Source organism: Vombatus ursinus, unplaced genomic scaffold (assembly GCF_900497805.2).
Source record: "Vombatus ursinus unplaced genomic scaffold, bare-nosed wombat genome assembly UNPS02014863.1, whole genome shotgun sequence".
Classification (NCBI taxonomy): Eukaryota; Metazoa; Chordata; class Mammalia; order Diprotodontia; family Vombatidae; genus Vombatus; species Vombatus ursinus.
This window is the reverse complement of record NW_020954641.1, coordinates 18,543,788-18,565,286: the sequence shown is the minus strand read 5'-3', so window position 1 is coordinate 18,565,286 and position 21,499 is coordinate 18,543,788. Positions and strand designations below refer to the sequence as shown.

Below are 21,499 nucleotides of genomic sequence, written 5' to 3'. Positions count from 1 at the left end.
CCTTCATTGTCTCTTCCATTGGGATTTTAGACAGTTTTTTTTATTCATATTCTCAACATTTAGAATAGTGTTGGGCATATACTAAATGCATAATAAGTGTGTGTTGATTGATTGACCAAATAGTCATCCAATTTATATTTAGAAATACACATTTATATACACATATATAATTTATACCATGAATAATATAAAATGATTTATACCCTGTACAACATGTTATGACATTGAATATATAGTTCAAGTAAAATTGTCATTTGTATTATATTGGCCCTGCCTACCCATGAACAATTAATATTTCTCCAACTATTTAAATCTTATTTTATGTGTATAAATTTTTAAATATAGTTTTTATATAGTTCTTGGGTTTGTTTTGGCAGGTGTACTCCCATGTATTTTATGCTGTGTACAGTTATTTTAAATGAGGTATCTCCTACCATACTTCTTGCAGGTTTTTTTGTGTGTGATATACAGGAATGTTGATGATTTTTATGGATTTACTTATATCCTGCTACTTTGCTAAAAATTATTGTTTTAACTAAATTTTTAGTTAAGTCTTTGGGATTTTCCAAGTATATCACCATATCATCTGTGAAAAGACAATTTCATCATCTCATTTTCTATTCTTATTCCTTCTAATTTTTTTTCTTCTCTTATTGCTATTGCTAGGATTTCCAATACATTATTGAATAATAATGGTGACAGTGAACAACCTCGTTTCATCTCACTGGGAAGGCTTCTAACTTATCGCCATTACAAATTACAAATTATCCCCATTACAAATACTTGTTGACATTTTTAGGTAAATGCTTTTTATCAAGTTAAGGAAAAATCCATTTATATCTATACTTTCAGGTGTTTTTAATAGAAATGAGTATTGTACTTTATGAAAAGCTTTTTCTGCATCTATTGATATATCATGACTTTTAAACTCTTATTATTGATATAATCAATTATGTTAATCACTTTTCTTATGTTAAACCATCCCTGCATTCCTAATACAAATCCCATTTGGTCATAATGTATAGTTTTTATAATATGTTGTCATCTTTTAGCTAGTATTTTATTTAGAAATTTTTTTATCAATATTCATTAATGAAATTGGTCTATTTTCTTTTTCTGTTTTTACTCTCCCTGGTTTAGGTATCAGGATCATATTTCATAAAATGAGTTTGGTGAGATCCTTTCTTTGCCTATTATTTCACATAATTTACTTAATATTTGAATTAGTTGATCTTTAAATGTTTGAAAAAATTCCCTTGTAAAATTTTCTGATCCTGGTACATTTTTATTAGGGAGTTCATTTATGACTTATCCAATTTCTTTTTTCTAAAATAGGCCTATTTACATATTTTATTTCCTCTTCTACTAATTTAAACAATTTATACCTTTGTAAATATTCTTCCATTTCATTTAAATTATTAAATGTATTGGCATATGGGCAAAATAACTCCTTATAATTGCTTTAATTTCATCTTTGTTAGTGGTATATTCGCCTTTTAATTTTTAATACTAGTGATTTAGTTTTCTTCTCTCTTTTAAAAATAAATTTAACTAATAGTTTATTTATTTTATTGTTTTTGCAATAAAACCAACTCCTAGTTTTATTTATTAATTCAATTTTTACACTCAATTTTATTAATCTCATCTTTAATTTTTAGAATTTCCAATTTAGTGTTTAATTTGAGATTTTTAGTTTCTTTTTCTAGTTTTTTAAATTGTATATCCAATACATTGTTCTGCTCTTTCTCTATTTTATTGATGTAAGCATTTAGAAATATGCATCTTCCTCTGATTACTGCCTTAGGTGTATCTCATAGGTTTTGATACGTTTTCTCATTTTTATAATTCTCTTTAATGTGATTATTGATTGTTGCTATGATTTGTTCTTTAATCCACCAATTCATTGCCATGAACTGCTGAGGAAAAGGTATATTCCTTTTAATTCCCATTCAGTTCTCTCCAGATATCTATCATATATAGCTTATCTAAAATTCTATTCATTTCCTTGACTTATTTGTTATTTATGTTTTAGTTAGTTGTATCTAGTTCTGAGAGGGGAAGATTAAAGCTCCTCCCCCATTATAGTACTGTCTATCTCCACCTATAATTCATTTAACTTTTCTCTTCAAAATTTAGATCCTATAATATTTGGTGCATATAGATTCAGTATTAATTTTGCTTTATTGTCTATAGTACCTTTATCAAAATGTAGTTATTTTGTTTATCTATTTTAATTAAATTTCTTTTGCCCTTAACTTTGTCTGAGGTCATGATTGCTTATGGTAACTTAGGTTAAGCTGAAGAAATAAGATGGATGGTAGGGGTAATGTCTTAGACAATAGTAATGCAGGTCCAAAAAATAAATTCTATAGTACAGGGAAAACAAAACAAAACAAAGGAACAACACCAAAAAACAAAACAAACAAATAAACAAAAAAAAAACCTTTGTTGCTTCTAATGCACAAGTTTGTGGTCCAATCTTGATTGGGTCCTTACTGTTGCATATCAATCTTTTTATTCTACTCTGATTTACTTTCTTTTATGCATGTTCCAAGACTTCTTCTTTCTTCTAATGTTCCTATAACACCCCTACCAACTCCTCTCCTTCAGTATAGGGCTTTGACTCCTACTTTATGAAAAAATCACCTATTTACCACGAACTACTTTTCCTGATCACAATACTCCTCTACATCTTTCTCAACTCCTTTGTTTCATTCTATTCTCTGAGGCAAAGAAGGCATTTCTTTTTACCAAGACTAGGCCATCTACATGTTCCCCTAATCAGATTCTCTCCTATCAACTCACAGAGCTTGCAATTTATTATTCTGTTTCTCTGTCTCTGTCTGTCTCTGTCTGCCTCTCTCTCTCTCTTTCTCTTTCTCACACACACACACACACATACACATCTGATCTCTTCTTATTTACTAACTTATTTCCTACTGACTATAAGCATTTATAAGACTCACTCAGCCTTAAAAATCTTCAATTAAACGTTCTAACTTTTCAAAAACCAATCCGTTTTCTTTCATTTTTCATAGTCAAACTCCTAAAAAAAGTTATCTATCCATGTTGGATCCACTTTCTCACATATATTCATTATTCAACTCCTTGCAATATGAATTCTAGAAACAATTCTAATGAAACTACTTTCTCCAAGTTTTCAAGTTATATCTTTAAAAAGTTATATATCCTGTCATTTAAAAAAAATTCCCTCACTTGTTCTTTCTATAGCTTTTGAAACTATTGACTTTTCTCCCTTAATGAATGATGTCTCCTTCTATATAGTCCAAGATGTCACTCATTCTGGAATCTCTTCCTACTCATTTGACTGGTTCTCTTCAATACATTTTGTTGCATTATAATCTATCTCCCACCTTCTAAATATAGGTGGCCCCCAAGGTTCTGTGTTGGCTTTCTTTTTTCATCCTATCCAAGCTTTTTCACTTGATATTCTCATCTACTATTATGGATTCAATTCTAATTCCTACACTATTAGATGAGTTCTACACAGACAGCCCTGATTTCCAATCCCACATTGACAACTATCCACCTAGCTGATCTATTTATTCTTGAACTCAACACACCAAAAATGGAACTCAATATTTCCTACATGCACACCTATTCCCTCCTCCAAACCTCCCTGTTAAAAATACCACAAGCTCCCAGTCACCTAGGTTAGTACTACCATGTTGCCATGTTCATAACTTCTACTTCAATCCCTACATCCAACCAGTTACCAAGTCCTGTTGGTTATACCTCAGTGATATATCCCACATTTGTTTTCTCCATTCTATCCATAATGTAAACATCTTGATTTAGATACTCAACTCTTCTTTCCCAGGCTCTTAAAATAGCCACCTAACTTGTCATTTGATTTTCATGCTGTCTTCTTTCTAATCTATCCTACACATTTAATGCACAATTCTGATCACATCATTTCTCTAGTAATACATTCATACACACACATACATACACACATAGGTTGTTGTAGTTGTTCAATCAATAATGTCCAACTCTTCATGACCTCATGGATCATACTGTTGATGGGGTTTTCTTGGCAAAGATTTTGGACTGGTTTGCCATTTCCTTCTCTAGTATACATAAATTAGATAGATATACTTTTAACATATACACACACACATGTATGTTTGCATGTATGTGTGTATGTATGTATATATATGTATGTACATATATGTATGTGTATATATATACATATATATATCTATATTCAATAGGCAAGGAGGAGCCATAGATGGACAGATAGATAGTAGATAGATGTATGTGCTCTAAAAAGATAATATTTTTACCACCTTCTGCTTCTTTTTCAACCATTCCAACACTTTTAGAAAAGGATATCTCACAACACTTCCTTACTTCTTCTTCCTGGCTTCCCTGTCTTTCCTTGAGGCTCAGCTGAAATGTGACCTTTTGTTGGACCTTTCACGGTCCCATCCATTTCATATATGTGTGTACACACACATGCACACAGATGTATATACATACACACTATACACATGCATGCATATGTATATGCATACATATAGATACACACGTGTATATATATATAGCTCCCCCTTGCCTGTGTGTGAATATTCATATATGCATACATACATATTTATTTTTATGTGTGTGTGTGTGTGTGTGTGTGTGTGTGTGTGTGTGTGTACATTCTCCTTGCCTATTGACTAAGGTGCTATAGCCCAACACTGAAGAACCTCCACAGTGAGTCTCTACGCTACTTCTCCAGGCTTATTTCCATTTCATGGAAAGTGCATTGCAGCTAAACTGAATTTCTTCATGATCTGGCATGACTAGATTAGACCTTTCCTGTATCTCAGTCTATTAAAGAACATTTTTCTTTCCTTTAGAGCTATTGGGTTTTCTTGATAGCCCTGATCAAATTTATTTCTGCATCCTCAAGCTGCCATAGCATGTTTCTGGACATTTTATCTGCACTTACTACGTTTTCCTTAATTTTAGTTATTCATTGCAATAGCCTACTCCACCCTACCCCCATTAGATTGTGAGTTCCTTAAGAATAAGATCTCTAGCATCTATATCTTTACATCTTTAATGCCAGTTGTAGAGTCTTCAACATCAAGTATGCTTAATACATAATTATGAAGGTCCTTAATAAGTGTTTGTTGAAGTGAATTCAGTGCTATTTTGAGTTTCAAAGAAGTGGTCTCAATTTTAGATATCCTGATGCTGCATACTCTATTAAAGTTCACCAGGAGACCCCTTCTTCCTCTGCCCTCCCCCACCTTCGGGAATACAGCAGTCATGGTAGCTTAAAGAAATGTAGTAATTTAAGATTTTGTGCATGACTTACTTAGAAGTGGTTGAGCTTTAAAGTTATTGTTATGCCACCTACTGTTAAACATTCATCATATCTTACATTCACTCATCATGGAGGAAGTTTGGTAGATGATTTGAGGACATGTTCCCATATAGGATATCAGATTTGTGTGTGTACAGATTTGTTTTCTGTACTAAACTGATCACAAAATTTGTATTCACGATTTTATTTAAATATAATATGAATAAAATAAATATCTATAAAAAGTGCATTTGAATAATGATCTACAAAACTCACATAAAAATCAGCAATATACTTTTATTCCCTAAGTATATTCAAGGATGTAGGATAACACAATACATCTCTGAATGTCATAGTTGGAGAGTTCTGTTTATCTTCTACATAGATTTGAGGTTTTTGAGCTGTAGAAGGATCCATGGATAGCTTAATTATAACATATTTTGCTCCTTCCCTAGTAAATGATACATCAGACTGTCCCTAATAACACCCCCAACCACCAACTTAGCAACATTCTTTACCCTTTCCACTCTCTCAGAATTGCCTGCCATACTAACTTATTTATTTGGGGTTATTAGCCTTAAAACAGACCCAAGGATTTAAGGTTCAAAGAATAAAATCATATTATGCATATGTAAGAAAAATTTTAAAAGACACATAAAATAGCTTCTCTACTACTGTCAAAGCTAGGGGGAAGGGTTATACTTGGAATGGAAGTTATTCACAAGAAATCATACTGACAGAATGCAAAAGCCTGAAAATGAAAGGAAATTCTATGCAATCAGATATAAAACAGGCTAAGACTTTTTTTTTTTTAATGGTAGAGTGAGACTCATCTTTACATTCAGGAGGAGAATTCTGGCTCAAAGAAAGGAAACCAAAGCAATGCAAACCAAAAGATGCAAAAATGATTTCTATACCACACTGATGCATATCACATTTCTGGCATATCAACATTTTGGTGTTGTTTAGTTTGCCCTTACTAGGACAGTATACAAAGTTGGAAAATAGGGAATTGACGTTTTAGGAGATGTTATAACTCCAGGTTGTAAATCAAGCAGCTGCTAAGCAACATTTAAAGTGCTGTCAAGAATCTCTTTATCTTCTGTCAAGATCATTTTCTGCATTTTGTACATTTCATTCAGAATGACATACTTAGGCAACAGCAAAAACTGAATAGACTACCAATGATATTTAGTGTAGATCCTGGGTGATAAAATAACTACTCTGCACACTGCATACTGACCACATTTGTTTAACAGAATCATTTAATCTGAGATTAGGGTATAATTACTGACTATTCCATAGTCTTTTCAAGGACCTTTCCATGAAGTTTAGGCAAATATGTACCTTATGACACCCTTCAACCCCATCATCTTCCCTAAGACTTGGATCAAAATTCATCTTCTCTCAAAATCCTATGAAAAGATGCAAATTAGAGTTAGGTCAGTGAAAATAGAAGGCAATTAATCACTCAGACCAAAAAGTTAGGAAATCATATTTGAAATACTTAGAGAGCCATCAAGAGAAATAATATACATATACATATGTATATGTATATACGTAATATGTGTGTGCTTGAATTAGTAGATCACTTAGATAACTGATTTTAAAAAATCCTACTAGTTTTCACTATGTGCATCAATCATCTTCCTCCTAAAATGTCAAGAGTTGAAGTTATGAGATTAAGAATAAAGAATTTTATGTGTTCACAATGTTTGCTAGACATATTTAATCCATTTGAGTCCTTTTTATAATGCCTAAAAACAAAAGCAAAACATATAATGAAATCTACTGATTATACAATTTAGTTAGGTAACAGTAAATAGACCAAGGGGAATCACGACTTGAAAAAATAGTATTTTCCAACTGTGAGACTACTATAGAAAGTCTAAAAATTACTATGAAATAGAATTGGCTCTAAGGGACCTTACAGGAAATATCATCTCATTGAGAAAATGCATGATATAGTGGATAGAGTACTGGACTCAGAGTCAGTAATTCAAACTCCACTTCTTACACTTACTGGTCATTTGACCTTGGGCAAATATCTTAGCTTCTTGTGATCCTCAGTTTCCTCACCTATTAATTGGGGTTATATAACTTAAAAGCCTTTAAGATCCCTTTTAGCTCCAAATTTATACTCTCTGATCTTAGACCAACTCTCTCTTATTTTATAGATTCAGAGTAAATCAAAACAAAAACAAAATAAGCAAAAAAAAAAAAAACCTGAGGCCCAGAAATGGGAATTCATTTGCCAAATGTTATGCCAATTATAAGTGTCAGAGCAGTGGTGTGAACAAAGATGTCCTGACCTTAAATCTGGAGCTCTCTCCATTTACTATAGCCCATTTTATTGCTGTTCCAAACTTTATTGTTATTATTGTATAGAACTCTAGGTAGAAAAACTCCCTCTTCTAATGAATGACTGAAAATTATATCTACCTACCTGTGGTATGGATGGGTCAAAGGGAGTGTATTTATGATTTAGTGATGATTGTAGCATATTTCCAAGTTATTTTCTAGCAGGATTTGTTCTTTCTCATTTTTACTGCTACCACCTTTGTTTTGGCACTTCTGCTTGCATCATTGCGATGGCATCTAACTGATTCCTTCTTTCTCTTTTCCTTTTCCCCTCAAATGCTTCCTGAATACTATAAGCATATTAGATGTAGGGATTAGACCTGTATTTTCATTGGTATAGAGAACTACTGGGTGAGGAAACTCCTTCAACCAATACAGGCTGATACCTCTGCAATTTAGTATTCAAGTATTGATTGAGAGTATTGAGAAATTAGATAACTTGCTTAAGGTTAGAAAGCCAATGTTTGTCAGAGGGACTTAAATTTAGGATTTCCTGACTCTGAAGCCACTTCTCTGTTCACGATGTCATGCTGCCTCTCATCCTACAACTATAGGAACTTAGAAGAGCAAAATGCCAGAAGGAAATCAAAAGGAATAAAACACTGATACTGCATCAAAGTGATTCACCGCCCCCCATAATCACATTCCTAAAAAGAAACAGAAATCACATGACATTCTACTGAAATACAAGCCTAGCTCAATGATTTTCCATGCTGAGTCAAGTCTGAATCCTTTTAGCTTTGGTGTGAAAGTGAAAAATGAACATATGAAGGAATTTATGCAGTTTAATTTGTTTCTCCTAATTTAATCTGTAGATGTTAAAATCCAGGACAAAATGACATATTACTGTGCTGGGGATAGCTTAATAGAATTGTCCTTGCTCCCTGGAAGAAGTTATGATTATTACATAGGTTATCATTCCTTTGACCTATCAAAATTTAGAGCTTGATTGGTTTAAGTATTTCAAAATGCAATGACTGAGGGATTGCTTTCTTTCCAGATTTCATGGTACACACTCTCTCTGTCTCTCTTTCTCTATCTCTCTATCTCTATTCTGCACCCCCTTTGTCTATCCTTAGTGTCTATGTTTAAAGGTTTGCATATAATGCAAAAGTAAGAAGTAGAAAGCATATTCAGCAACTTCTTTTGGTAAAAGGAAAGAGTGTCTGCAAATGGTTCTCTGGGGATTAGACTTTCCTTGAAAAAGATCCCACAGACTCAATCAAATGAAAGTAGAAATAAATTACATTGATGGATCAAAGAATCAAAGGAGAGCAAAAACCAAGAAAAAATTGTTTTAGGAAATGGTTTGGAGACCTAACAAAGACACACAAATTTTCCTCAATGAAAAAAAAAACAAATAAGCACAATATATAACCAACATGTTATCTGGGTCTTAATTTTTTGCATTCATTTTGACCCCAACCAGTTTGATCAATAAGTAAAACAAAATAAAAGTGATGTCCTATTGGGAGATTTTAAAAGTTCCCATCCATCAACCATTCATAAAGGCATTTCATTTTCACTAATCTTTTGTTACAAATATAATCTAGCCTAGACTCCCTGCTCTGAATTTCCTTTGACTATTTTACTATTTGCACTTTGATAAAATAGAAAGTAAATAGAAAAATCTTCATCAAATACATTTTCATTCATTATTGATTGTTATTTGTCCTTCTCTCAAAGAGGATCATAATATCAGGAGGGATAGTGAGGCAGGGCTGTGCAAAGTCACCCTCACTCTTTCCTCTGAAGCCATCTGGGTCCAGTGGCAAGATATAGATCAGAACAACTGGAGATTATCCTGAATGCAGTGGGAGACCTCGGTATTTATACATTTTAATTCATATTAATTAAGCAGTCAATATATGCAGAATTTAGATTGAGGGAACAGAAATATAGTATTTATACATACAAGCTATATTCAAATGGGAGGATAGGCCAGTTCCATGGTCACAAAATCTCAGAATTTAAATAGAAATAGAACTCTAGGTTTTAAGTTCCTTGAAGGCAGGGACGATTTCATTTTAGTTTTTCTATAATCAGTGCCTAGAACAATATTCTATATATTAAAAGTGCTTATTAGTACTTGTTAAATTGAATTGTACAGATTCCATCTCAGTCATTCTGTATTTAGACATAAAATCACTATAAACTTTGATGCATCTTATGTAAAAGAGTGTCTCTTTTTTTAATTCATGAGAATTTATTTTCTCCTTCTATCTAACCCCTTATATTGTGAAGGAAATGGGAGAAGGAAGCCATTGTAACAAACATGCATAGTTAAGCAAAACAAATTCCTGCATTGTCTATATAAAAAAATTGCCTATCTTATTCTATATTTTTATCATCTATATCAAGAGGTAGAAAGCAGAATTCATCATTAGTCCTCTGGATTCATTGTTGGTCATTGCACTGATCAAAATCCTTAGATCTCAAAATTATCTCTCATTACAATGTTGCTGTTATTATAGAAATTATCCTCCTGATTTTACTCACTATGCATATCGTCCCAGGTTTCTTGGGAATTGTCCATTTCGTAATTTTTTTTCCCCTCATATTTGTATTCATGTACCATAAATTGTTCAGCCATTGATATTCTGTCCCCTCCCCCCTTACAAGTTTCCAGTTCATAGAAACTACAAAAAGAGCTGGAAGAAATAGTCGAATACATATGAGACATTTTTCCTATTCATTTGATCTTCTTAGGGTATAACCCTACTAGTGGAAACACTGTATCAAAAGGCATTCACGGATTAGTAGGTGTTTATGTGTAGTTCCAAATTGCTTTCCAGGAGATCTGAACAAATTCTGGACTCTGGCAATGGTGCATTAATCTTCCTATTTTCCCAAAGCTTCTGCAACATTATTTTGTAAATTTTACCAACTTTGTTAATTTTCTAGCTACAAGCTAGAACCTCAGCATAGCCTTAATTTGCATTTCACTAGTTATTAATGATTTGGAATGTTTTTTACCTAGTTCTTGATAGCTTGGATTATTTTCCATTGAAAACCACCTGTTCATATCCTGTAATCATTGATCAATTAGAGAATGCCTCTTATTCTTACAAATTTGCTGAATTTTTTTCAGTTACCTACTTTCCTGTCTTATTGATATAATAGCATATCTAACACTGATATAACAGCATATTCCAAAAATGATAATAATAACACTAGACATTTATTTTACTTATGATCTTGTTGAAAAAGGCTCTTCCATATGTCCATTACATGTAATTCTGGCTATTCATTTTATAGAGTTGCTACTTATGATATTGAGGAAAATTCTACACATTCCTAATTTTTCTAGTATTTTTTGAAATTTGTTAAAATGTAATTTGTTTATTTTAAACTTTTTTTCTTTTTAAATTTTTAGTCCCAAATTACCTTTCTCTCTTTCTCCCTCCAACTCCTCCCCCATCCACTGAAAAGGTAAGAAAAAAATGATATCAATTACACATGTGAAATCATTTAAAACCTATTTCTATATCAAACACATCACACAAAAAACAAGAAAAAAAAGAAAGTGAGAAAATTGTATTTCAATTTGCACACAGATTTCATCAGTTCTTTCTCTGGATGTAGATCATATTTTTTTTTATCATGTGTCCTATTTTACATCATATTGATCAGATAAATTAACTTTTTCACAATTGATTATCTGTTAATGTGCATAATGGTTCTTTTCACTGTACTTTGTTTCAATTCATATACAGGTTGCCCTTTTTTTTCTGGAACTACCTCCTTCATTATTTCTTATAGCACAATAGTATTCCATCACATTTATATGATATGACTTGTTCAGCCATTCCTCAATTGATGAGCAGCCCTCAATTTCCAATCCTTTCCAAAAACAAAAAGAGCTGCTACAAATATTTTGGTATATATAGGTATATGGTACATTTTTTTTTTCTTTGATCTCTTTGGAATACACACCTAGTGGTGATATGGCTCAAAAGGCATACACAGTTTTATAGCTCTTTGGACATAGTTCCAAAATGTTCTCAGATTGGTTGGACCAGTTCACAAGTCCACCAACAATTTGAGTACTTATTTAGCCTCATCTCCTCCAACATTTGTTATTTCTGATAGGTATGTTTTTTTTATTTTTATTTTTCTAATCAATAATGATTTAGAGCATTTTAGTATGACTATAGATAGCATTGATTTCTTCTTCTGAAAACTGCATGTTCATATCCTTTGACCATTTATCAATTAGAGAATGGCTCTTGTTTCTTTATGAATTTGACTCAATTCCTTATATATTTGAGAAAGGAAGCTTTTAGCAGAGAAATTTACTGTAAAAATTATTGATATTTCATTGTCCATGATACCTTGTAACAAAATGTAGTTTATCTGTTTATCTCTTTTAAATAAGTCTATGTTTGCTTTTGCTTGTCTGAGATCATGATTATTTCCCCTGCCTTTTTCACTTCAGCTGAAGCATAATAGATTCTGCTTTAGCCATTTATTTTAACTCTGTGTGTGTCTTTTTGTTTCAAGTGTGTCTCTTGTAAACAACATATTATCAGATTCTGGTTTCTAAACCATTCTAACATCTGCTTCCATTTTATTGGTGAAATCATCTAATTCACATTGAATTATGATTACTGTTTATTTTCTTCCATTCTATTTTCTTCTATTTATCCTTCTCTCTTTTCTTTTAATTCTGTTCTTTTTCCAAAAGCTGTGTGGTCTGAAACACTGAATCCCTTTATCTGCCCTCCATTGTATTATCACCTTCCATATCCTTTATCACATACTCTTCCTCTTCCCTTATTGGGGAAGATAGATTTCTATGCCCAACTGAATATGCATGTATGTATGTATGTATGTACGTGTGTATGCATGTATATAAATATACATATATGCACACATACATATGTATTACATATGCATGTGTGTGTGTGTGTGTGTGTGTGTGTGTGTGTGTGTGTGTGTATTCCTTCCTCTTGGAACCAACTTTGATTAGAGTGAGGTTCAAATATTGCCCAGTAACTCTCTCCCCATTTCCCCCTCCACTATAAAAGTACTTCCTTGTATATTTCTTTCATGTGAGAAAATTTTCCTGAGTCTACCTCTCCCTTCCCCTTTCTCCCAGTATATCCCTGTTTGTCACTCTTTCATTTTTATTTTGGAGATCATCCTAGCACAATCAACTCATACCCATATGTGCTATTTATATAGAATCTTTCTAAATGCCCTATTAATGATAAAGTTCTTAGGAGTTATAATTGTCATCTTGCAATATAGGAATATAAACAACTTATCTTTTTTGAGTCCTTTATCATTTCTCTTTCGTGTTTAATTTTTTATGATTCTCTTGCATCTTATGTTTGAATGTGAAATTTTCTCTTCAGCTCTGATCTTTTCATCAGGCATGCGTAAAAATACTCTATTTCCCACAATACACTCTTTTTTTTTGCAGAGTAGCTTATTCTTGTAATTCTAGCTCCTTTGCCTTCTGAAATATCATATTCCAAGCCTTCTACTCCTTTAACTTGGAAGATGCTAAATCTTGTGTAATTCTGATTGTGACTCCATGAGATTTGAATTGTTTTTTTCTTCATTCTTGAAGTATTTTCTCTTTGACCTGTGAGCTCTGGCATTTGACTATAATATTCCTGGAAGTTTTCATTTGGGGATCTCTTTGAGGAGGTGATGAGTGGATTCTTTCAATTTCTATTTTATCCTCTGGATTTAAGATATTGGAATAGTTTTCCTTGATAATTTCTTGAAATATGCCATCTAGACTCTTGTTTTGGTCACAGCTTTCAGGTAGCCCAATAATTCTTAAATTATCTCTTCTCAATGTATTTTCCATGTGAATTGTTTTTCTTATGTGATAGTTCACATTTTCTTCTACTTTTTTCATTCTTTTGATTTTTTCAGTGTTTCTTGATGTCTCATGGAGCCATTAGATTCCACTTGCCCAATTCTGACTTTTAAGGAATTATTTTCTTCTGTGATGTGTTGTAATTCCTTTTCCATTGGGCCCACAATTTTTAAAGGAATTCCTTTCTTTAGCAAATTTCTATGCTTTTTTTTTTTTACCATTAGACCAATTCTGTTTTTTAAGGTATTATTTACTTCAGTATTTGTGTGCCTCTTTTACCAAGCTGTTAATTCTCTTTTCATAAATTTCTGGCATCATTCTCATTTCTTTTCTCAATTTTTGCTCTGCTGCTTTTATCTCTTTAACTTTTTCAAGAATTATTGTTGGAATAATGTCCAGTTAGTATTTTCTTTTGAGGCTTTGGCTGTAGCTACTGTAGCAGCTTTTTATGGTCAAGTTCTTTTTCTATTGTTGGCTCATTTTTGCAGCCTATTTCTGGACTTTGAACTTGATGGCTCTGCTCACCTGGGGGTGAGGAGGCTTTGTCCCAAGTTTCAGGTTCTTTGTGTTGTTTTTTTGAAAACTAGTTCTGGGGATCTACAAGTTTTTGGTGTTTCCAAGATAGTGTGATCCAGGGAGAGGTGTGGTCACTACTCTCTGTGTCTGCATTCAAGTTTTTATTCTGCTTCATGCATCTGCCAATGTTAGTACTCCTCTTCATTCTGGAACTACAACCCAGAACTGTGTATACATAACGGAGTTAACAATTATTGATAGCTGCACCCAATGCCACCAAAGGGTCCCCTTTCATCTGTTTCTGACCAGTTATTTGACCCCTTTAACATCTCTGGGCTGAGTACTTCTCACTGTTGCAATTGCCTCCAAGGTCTATTGTTGGCATTGCTTCTCCTGCACTCTGAGCAGACTCTTACCTGTTGTTACAGATCTCTTTTGCCAAACTCCTAAGTTGTGTTAGCCTGAAAAAAATTTCTCCCTCTGGCCTTTTGTTGCTTCTGCTGCTCCAAAATTTGATTTGAAGAGTTATTTTAAAGTTCTTTGGAAGGGAATATTGGGAGAGTCCAGCTTGGTGACTACTTCTAACCCATCATCTTTGTCCTGCCATATCCTAGTTGCTGTTTTTTTTTTCAACAGAAATGTGTTGTATTGTCAAAAGCTTTTATTCAGAATAGATATATGTATGTGAGTGTATGATACATATATATATACATATACACAAATATGCATACATATACATATGTATATATATATATGTGTGTGTATATATATATATATGCTTATGTTTTTTCTTACTCCTGTTATTATTGTCAGGTATTATGTTTATAGTTTTCCAAATGCCGAACCAACTCTGTATTTCTACTAAAAAACAATCAACCTGGTTATAATGTCAAATAAAAGAAGATGATGAAGGATAACAAAGGCTAAAGTCAAATTAGTGAATGTTTTATATATAATCTTTCAGATTCATGATGAGCATAATTTTCCGTGGTCATCACAACTTGCCATTTCTGTGTCAGACCATAGAATCTTTCTTTGATAACAAAGAAGATCAAAATATACAACCAGAAGAAGACAACAAAGTCAAAGCTCCTACATCCAAAGCCTCCAAGAAAAATATGAATTGGTCCCAGGCCATGGAAGAGCTCAAAAAGGATTTTGAGAAGCAAGTAAGAAAAGTAGGGGAAAAATTGAGAGTGATGCAAAAAAAATCATGAAAAACAAGTCAACAGCTTGCTAAAGGAGACCCCCCAAAATACTGAAGAAAATAACACCTTAAAAAATAGCCTAACCCAAATCACAAAAGAGGTCCAAAAAGTCAATGAGGAGAAAAATGCCTTAAAAAGCAAAATTGGCCAAATGGAAAAGGAAGTCTAAAAACTTTCTGAAGAAAATACTTCCTTCAAAATTAGAATAGAGCAATTAGAAGCTAGTGACTTTATGAGAAATCAAGACACTGTAACAAAAAAAAAAAACAAAAGAATGAAAAAATAGAAGACAATGTGAAATATCTCATTGGAAAAACAACTGACCTGGAAAACAGATCCAGGAGACAGAATTTAAAAATTATTGCACTATCTGAAAGCCATGATCAAAAAAAGACTCTAGACATCATTCATCTTTCAAGAAATTATCAAGGGAAACTGCCCTGATATTTTAGAACCAGAGGGCAAAATAGAAATGAAAAGAATCCACTGATCTCCTCCTGAAAGAGATCACCAAAGGAAAACTCCTAGGAATATTGTAGCCAAATTCCAGAATTCCCAAGTCAAGGAGAAAATATTACAAGCAGCCTGAAAGAAACAATTCAAGTATTGTGGAAACACAATCAGGATAACACAAGAGTTAGCAGCTTCTACATTAAGGGACTGGAGGGATTGGAATATGATATTCCAGAGGTCAAAGGAGATAGCATTACAACCAAGAATCACCTACCCAGCAAAACTGAGTATAATCCTGCAGGGGAAAAAATGGTCATTCAGTGAAATACAGGACTTCCAAGCATTCTTGATGAAAAGACCAGAGCTGAATAGAAAATTTGACTTTCAAATACAAGACTCAAGTGAAACATAAAGAGGTAAACAGGAAAGAGAAATCATAAGAGACTTATTAAGGTTGAACTGTTTACATTCCTGCATGGAAAGATAATATTTGTAACTCATGAGACCTTTGTCAGTATTAAGATAGTTGGAGGGAAATAAATTATATGTAAATAGATAGATAGATAGATAGATAGATAGATAGATAGATAGATAGATAGATAGATAGATGGATAGATAGATAGAGGAAACAGGGTGAGTTGAAGATGAAGGGGTGATATCTGGAGAATAAAATTAAAGGGTGAGAGAGGATTATACTGGGAGAAGAAGAATGGGAGAGGTAGAATGGGATAAATTATCTCACATAAAATAGACAAGAAAAGGCTTTTACAGTGGAGGGGAAGTGGAGGGAGGTGACAGGGAATGAGTGAATCTTATTCTCATTGGATTTGACTTAAGGAGGGAATAACATACACACTCAATTGGGTATGGAGATCTATCTTACCCTACAGGAAAATAGGGGGGTGGGAAGGGGACAAGAGAGCAGGGGAATGAAAAAGTAGAGGGCAGATTGGGGGAGGGGATAAACAAAAGCAAACACTTCTGAGGCAGGACAGAGTCAAAATGGAGAATAGAATAAATGGGGAGTGGGATAGGATTAAGGGAAATATCCTTAGTTTTTCACAACATGACTACTATGTAAGTGTTCTGCATAACTACACATGTATAACCTGTATCAAGTTGCTTGCTTTTTCAATGAGGGTGGGTAGGGAGGGAGGAAGGGAGAAAATTTGGAATCCAAAGTTTTAAAAACACATGATAAAAAATGAAAAGAGGAAAGAACCTACATGTACAAAAAATATTCATAGCAGCTCTTTTTGTGGTGGCAAAGAACTAGTAATTGAGGGGAGGCCTATCAATTGGGGAATGGGTGAACAAGTTGTGGTATATGAATGTAATAAAACACTATTGTTCCTTAAGAAATGATGAGCAGGTGGATTTCAGAAAAAACCTGGAAAGACTTACATGAACTGATGAACAAAGTGAATAGAAAAACATGGTGCACAGTAACAGCAACATTGTGCAATGACCAACTTTGATAGACTCAGCTTTTCTCAGCAATGCAATGACCTAAGACAATTTCAAAAGACTCATGATGGAAAATGCTATCAACATCCAGAAAAAGAACTATGGTGTCTGAATGCAGATGGAAGCATACTATTTTCTTCAGGCCCACAGGCTAAGGGGGAATTGAGTAACTGATCAGAAGGGGATTGCAGGGATCTCTTTGCTGGTGTTGAGGCAAGATTCTCTTGCTTTGCCCGTCCTTAGATCTAGGTCACAGTTCTGGCGATCCTGCGGCAAGGAGGAGTGCTGGCTTGGTGGAGCTTGCAGTGGTGGTGGAGATGGAAACCTCCTCACAGTTCCAAGGAAGAAAAGAGTGCTTTTGGTCACTCATAGACCAGAGCACAGGCCAGGAAGGAAGTAAACACATCGCCCTTGATCATAGTACCTTGGAAGAACTGAAAATTTACAGGTCACTTGAAGTATCTGCAAACAGCTGCACAAAACCCTTGAAGCTTGGGACAGTACTTTCTCCACACTAGAAGCAGACCCCTACCTTAACAAAGAGTTTAAAACTCAAGCAATTAGCTGGAATCATGATCAAGCCTCATAGAAAAGTCATAATATAGAATCTTTTTTGGTGACAAAGAAGATCAAAACATACAACCATTAGAAGAAAAAAAAAGTCTTACATCCAAAACCTCCAAGAAAAATATGAATCAGTCCCAGCCCATGGAAGAGCTCAAAAAGGACTTTGAGAAGCAAGTAAGACAAATAAAGGAAAAAATGGGAAGAAAAAAGAGAGTGATGGAGTGATGCAAGAAAATCATGAAAAACTAGTGAACAGCTTGCTAAAGGAGACCAAAAAAATACTGAAGAAAATAACACCTTAAAAAAATAGACTAACCCAAATGGCAAAAGAGGTCCAAAAAGCCAACGAGGAGAAGAATGCCTTAAAAAGCAGAATTGGCCAAATGCAAAAGGAAGTCCAAAAGCTCACTGAAGAAAATACTTCCTTAAAAATTAGAATGGAGGGGACAGCTAGGTAGCACAGTAGATAGAGCTCTGTCCTTGGAGTCAGGAGGACCTTAGTTCAAATCTGGCCTTAGACACACAACACTTACTAGCTTTGTGACCCTGGGCAAGTTACTTAACTCCAATTCCCTTATCAAAAAAAATAAATTAGGATGGAGTAATTGGAAGCTAGTGACTTCATGAGAAATCAAGACATTATAAAACAAAATCAAAAGAATGAAAAAATAGAAGACAATGTGAAATATCTCATTAGAAAAACAACTGACCTGGAAAATAGATCAAGCAGAGATAATTAAAAATTTATTGGATCATGTGAAAGCTACAATAAAAAAAAAAAGACTAAACATCATCTTTCAAGAAATTATCATGGAAAACTGCCCTGATATTTTAGAACCAGAAGGTAAAATAGAAATGAAAAGAATCCACTGATCTCCTCCTGAAAGAGATCACCAAAGGAAAACTCCTAGGAATATTGTAGCCAAATTCCAGAGTGCCGAGGTCAAGGAGAAAATACTGCAAGCAGCCTGAAAGAAACAATTCAAGTATTGTGGAAACACAATCAGGATAACACAAGATTTAGCAGCTTCTACATTAAGGGACTGGAGGGATTGGAATATGATATTCCGGAGGTCAAAGGAGATAGCATTACAACCAAGAATCACCTACCCAGCAAAACTGAGTATAATCCTGCAGGGGAAAAAGTGGTCATTCAGTGAAATAGAGGACTTCCAAGCATTCTTGATGAAAAGACCAGAGCTGAATAGAAAATTTGACTTTCAAATATAAGACTCAAGAGAAACATGAAGAGGTAAACAGGAAAGAGAAATCACAATTGACTTCTTAAGGTTGAACTGTTTATATTTCTACCTGCAAAGATATTTGTAACTCAGGAAACCTTTGTCAGTATTAGGGTAGTTGGAGTGAAAAAAAATTATATGTATAGAATAGATTGATAGATAGAGGCGCAGGTTGAATTGAAGATGAATGGGTGATGTCTAGAGAATAAAATTAAGGGATGAGAGAGGATTATACTGGGAGAAGGAGAAAGGGAGAGGTAGAATGGGGTAAATTATCTCGCATAAAACAGACAAGAAAAGGCTTTTACAGTGGAGGGGAAGAAGGTGAGAGGGAATGAGTGAGTCTTTTTCTCATTGGATTTGGCTTAAGGAGGGAATAACATACACACTCAGTTGGGTATTGAAAGCTATCTTACCCTACAGGAAAATAGGAGGTAAGGGGATAAGAGAGTAGGGTGATGATAGAGTGGAGAGCAGATTGGAGGAGAAGGTAATAAGAAGCAAACAGTTCTGAGGAGGGACAGGGTCAAAAGAGAGAATAAAATAAGCGGGGGGGGCAGGATAGGATGAAGGGAAATATAATTAGTTTTCTACAACATGATGACTATGAAAGTGTTTTGCATGACTACACAAGTATAACTTGTATCAAGTTGTTTGCCTTCTCAATGGGGGTGGGTAAGGAGGGAGGAAGGGAGAAAATTTGGAACTCAAAGTTTTAAAAACAAATATTAAAAATTATTTTCACAAGCAACTGGGAAATAAGATATACAGGCACTGGGGTATAGAAATCTGTGCTGCCCTACAGGAAAATGGAAGAGGAAGAGGGTAAGAGGGGAGAGAGATAGAAAGGAGGGCAGATTAGGGCAATGGCTATTCAGAATTCATGCTGTGTTGGGGTTGGGGGAGGAATGAGAAGGGGAGAAAATTTGGGACTCAAAAAATCTTGTGGAAGTGAATGTTGAAAACTAAAAGTTAATAATTTAATGAAAAAGAAAAAAAAGGAATTCAGACAGGTGTTATTTGAAAATATAATGGCATCTTGTTTACATGTCTGTCATCAACTGTAGTTATTTGTTTGACTTGAAGCCCTCTTACTTCATTACATTCACGGCTACTGGTTAGGTAAAAAAATATATTTGTATAAACTGGACATATCTTTAATTTGCTATTATTTTCTAACTTGAGTGATTATTTTCTCACCAAAGAGAAGTTCTCAGATCAGGTGTTTTTAACATAACACAATGTTCTTTTCAAAAAAATCTATGATGTAACACTCTGATATGTTTGTTATACTGTTCTCTATAGATGTTATCAAATGTTGGAATCTGAAGACATTAGAAACATTTCAAGAGATGCCAATGGAAGAAATTAAGAACAGTGATATTCATTACCTCTCACTGAAGGGTATAGAAATTTTCTTAATAGTACAGAAGAAGAAAAGCGACAGCAGCACCCAGCGGAGGAGGCAGCAGGCGGAGCAGGAGCTGGAACGGGGCGAGCACCATGGCTGGTTATCACCACCATCGAGGCGGTGAAGCGCAAGATCCAGGTTCTGCAACAGCAGGCTGATGACGCCGAGGAGAGGGCGGAGCGTCTCCAGCGGGAGGCGGAGGGGGAGACAGCGGACCCGGGAACCGGCTGAGGCTGAGGTGGCTTCCTTGAACCGTCGGATCCAGCTGGTTGAAGAGGAGCTGGACCGTGCTCAGGAGCGCCTGGCGACTGCTCTGCAGAAGCTAGAGGAGGCAGAGAAGGCAGCCGATGAGAGTGAAAGAGGTATGAAGGTCATTGAAAATCGGGCCTTGAAGGATGAAGAGAAGATGGAACTGCAAGAAATACAACTGAAAGAGGCCAAACACACTGCAGAAGAAGCAGACAGGAAGTATGAGGAGGTCGCCCCGCAGGTTGGTGATCATTGAGGAGAACTTGGAGCGGACAGAGGAGCGGGCCGAGCTGGCTGAGTCCCGTTGCCGGCAGATCAGACTGATGGACCAGAACCTGAAGTGTCTGAATGCTGCTGAAGAAAAGTATTCTCTGAAAGAAGACAAATATGAGGAGGAGATAAAGATTCTTACTGATAAACTCAAAGAGGCAGAGACCCGTGCTGAGTTTTCTGAGAGATTGGTAGCCAAGTTGGAAAAGACAATTGATGACTTGGAAGATAAACTGAAATGCACCAAAGAAGAGCACCTCTGCACACAAAGGATGCTGGGCCAGACTCTGCTTGACCTGAATGAGTTGTAGAAACTCCTTTCTCCCCAGCCCCACCCTGTCACTGCTCCTTCCACTGACTCTGGCTTCGCTGGAGGCGAGCCTGCCTGAAGCTGACCTTTAACCGGAAGGCTGCTTTCTTCTCTGGGTCCTTGCTTACCCTCTCCCCACCCCACCCCTACCTCCAACTCCCCAAGCCAATTTCACCAAACTGTCTGCAGCTCTCCTCTAGAGATCTCACATGGACTAAGGGCTGAGCACTTTTGGGAACAACATTTAAGGGAACGTAAGCACAATGCAATAGTGTCTTTAAAAGCATGTT

The 21,499-nt window shown here is 34.8% G+C and overlaps 1 pseudogene; it reads left to right on the top strand.

Annotated features, from left to right (window-relative positions):
* LOC114027605 overlaps window positions 1-21,210 on the top strand; it is a 57,738-nt pseudogene extending 36,528 nt beyond the window's left edge.
* Window positions 21,211-21,499: the final 289 nt, after the last annotated feature.